Source organism: Tenrec ecaudatus, chromosome 2, assembly GCF_050624435.1.
Source record: "Tenrec ecaudatus isolate mTenEca1 chromosome 2, mTenEca1.hap1, whole genome shotgun sequence".
In the NCBI taxonomy this organism is placed as follows: Eukaryota; Metazoa; Chordata; class Mammalia; order Afrosoricida; family Tenrecidae; genus Tenrec; species Tenrec ecaudatus.
In genome coordinates this window covers 100,381,291-100,384,615 of record NC_134531.1, presented here as the reverse complement: position 1 = coordinate 100,384,615, position 3,325 = coordinate 100,381,291, and positions in this window count along the sequence as shown.

Sequence of the window (3,325 nt, the reverse complement as noted above, 5' to 3'; positions counted from 1 at the left end):
ACGACTCATTGTGACTGCTTCTGTGGTTTCTGAGTCCATAGCTCTTTCCAGGAGCAGGAAGCCCTGTAAGGCATAAATATTAAAGGAAAAACATTCAAGAAGTCATGGATGCCTGAGTGTGGGCCAAGGTGAGTAGATGTAAGGCTCCTTCTTCAACAAGTAATGAATACACTTATTCCTGTCAATGTCATACATTTCTATTCCAAGAAAAAATATATTTCAGGTTCCTTCAAGTAGATTCTTATTCGTAGCATGTGTTTTTGTATAAAAAGAAGTCAAACATTACTATATTACTCAAAGGAAAACTTACTGATAGGGGAAATGTCCAAATGCCAGTAACCACTATATTATAAGCCCAAATATTTTCTCACAAGTGAATTAAGGATCATTATTATTTCCCCAGAACTATGAAAACTGTGGAAATTGAGAATTTTTTTCTTATATTTTTGGGTACATATGGTACCAAACTTATTACCAATTTTCAACCTCTAATACTAAATTTCTATCTTATAGATGATACATTGAACACTGTGACAATAGTAAATGCTTTGTGATTCCCAGAAGGGTACTTGAACTTGACTTTGACCTACTATCTTGCTGCCATGGTGATGTGCTAAAACAGTGGGGGACTATAGCAACTGACTTGAAATTACAAGAGCACATTTTAAGCTATAAATTCATCAGGCCTTCGTTGTACATGTTTGGCAATAATTAGATGCAGTTTGGGATGAAATTTACTGTAATATTTATTAAAAGTATATTTAAGTCCACTACCCTTTCATGTCATTAAAAAATGAAACTTAACTTAGAATTTGTTTGTCAAACAAAGCAAATCTCTTTTTATTTTCTTTCCTAATCCTGACCTTTGATAAAATGCTTTATGTGCCAATTTGAAAATGATGTCATGCTATCAATATATGAAACAGCCCAAATCTGGCATCATAAAACAATTACATATTCATCTAAGTGTAGCTGTAGATGTCCTGGAGGATGCTTTTTTTTTTACTCATCATATATAAACAAGGCCTGTCTGCTAAGTGCATACATATTTTTACCTGGATTTATGTCATTGTTTCAACACACAATCTGTGCAGCTTCAGAAAACTTAGCAATCATAAGTCTACAACAGAGTGGACTAAAATGTTTTACTCATCTATCAATATCATTAAATTTTTTGAGGTTGTCTGCTCCTGTAAAGATACAGATTTAAACATTTCAGAGACCCAAAGAGGTAGTTCTACTTTGTCCTACTGGATTGTATGAGTCTGAATCAAATCTATGGCAGTAACTTGGTTTGAGATTACATATGTACATACATGTATATCAACTAAAGCATCAGTAAAGTGGGTACTATATAAAAGCTAAAAGTAAAATGCAGAACATTGACATTGGATTTTATTGGATTTAATTATGATGCAAAGTCTTTTAACTCTTAGTATATGATTAGATATCATAGTATGTATGCCATTATTTTTGTGAATATTATCTTATATCATTATAAAACACTTCAAAGATCCAAATTTACTTTAATTCTGTAACCCTCTCTAGGACACTTGTAAATTAAAATATATTTCATAAAGGGACCATAACCGAAAGGGATTGTATGTTAAATAGCATTCATTTTCCAGTTCAACCCTCCAACATTCAAAAAAAAATATCAGAATTTGACTGGTATTTAAACACTTTTAAATGATATTGCTTGTGATTGAATTCGAAAACAATACTTTTTATGTTTTTAATAATAATAATAATAACACTTCAAAATTCAATTCTGTAAATTCCAATTTATAGAGATCCTCTAGGACAAAGAAGAATGCCCCTAAGTTCCCCAGGTGTCTAACCTTTGCAGAAGCAGACTGACAGTTTTCTCTTGTGGAGTTACTGTTGTGTTCAAATCTTTAATCTCTTGGTTAGCAATTGAACTCTTAACCATTATACCAATCTCTAATGCATGCGATAAAATGTATTTTCATTCATTGTGACAGTTAGGTTTTTGGTAAAAGTGGCTGAGCCAGGCCTCTTAATAATTTGCCAGCTGTTGTTGAGTTGGCTCAGACCCATAGCGATGCTGTGCACAACAGAACGAAACACTGCACGTCCGTGTGCCATCTTCACCATTCCTCATCCATGCAGCCACTGTGTCAGTGCATCACATTGAGAGCCTTCCTGTTTTCCACTGCCCTTCAACTTTACAAAACATAATGTCCTTCTTCAGGGACTGGTCCCTCCTGACAATATACCTTGCATCTAAGGAGCTGGCCGTACTTCTTCCAACAAAAGTTGGGTTATCCTTTTAGCAGTACATGGTACATTCAATAATCTTCTCCAGCACCACAATTCAAGTGGATCAATTTTTCATCAGTCATCTTTATTCAATATCCAACTTCCATATCCACGTGAAGCAAATACCATAGCTAGGGACAGGTGCATCTTAGTCCTCAAAGTAACATCTTTGCATTTCAACATTCTAAAAGGATCTTGTTAAGATTCACCAAATGCAATACCTCTTTTTATCTCTTGACTGCTGGATCTATGGGCATTGAAAATGTCAAGTCTAGAAACTAGAATTCTCTGTTGATGAGGCTGAAATGAGACTTCCCAGCAAAGTCTAATAGAGAGTTTATCCCCTGTGAGGTACTCATGAAATCACCTGTGTAGTGTCATTAGAAAATAATTATGGATCCTGGTTCCTGAGCTGGTTCCTGGGGTGCTTTTGTAACCACCTGATTATAACAATGAGGAGACCTAGTGGAGAGTAAAGACTTTCCCTTTGACCCAATGGTAAGGAAATGGTCCCCCACATGATAGTGTAAGTGGAGACGATATATAGAATCAGGACAACTGGCAGAAAGTGCCCTCATAATGGGTGTTGATGGTAAAGAGGTGGACATAGGCTTATACCTCCACATGTCAGTAACAAGGCCAATTCAGCCCCTACCACCAGAAAAACACCAGCTACAGTAGAAGATTTAGTGAGATATAAGTCAGAGGACCTACCTACTTCAAAACTATATCTTGAATGCAAAAATCACTCATCATATTAATAGTTAGGAAGACCTCAAACTAAAATTGAAATAAACCAGTATAGGTCAAGGTCAGGATTGCTCAGTTTTCACATTGTTCCTATGCTTGAGCCCGCAAAAACTGGTGATGCAATAAACAGAAGAATTCTACCAACATTTTCTATCGGAAATGATGAAACATGCAATTAAGATATATTGATAATTAATGGTGACTGGAATTTAAAAAGTTGGGAACCAAGAAGAAGGAACAGAGTCTGTGTACAATATGAAGTACTGGAAATCCTACCACTTACGGAGGGCCT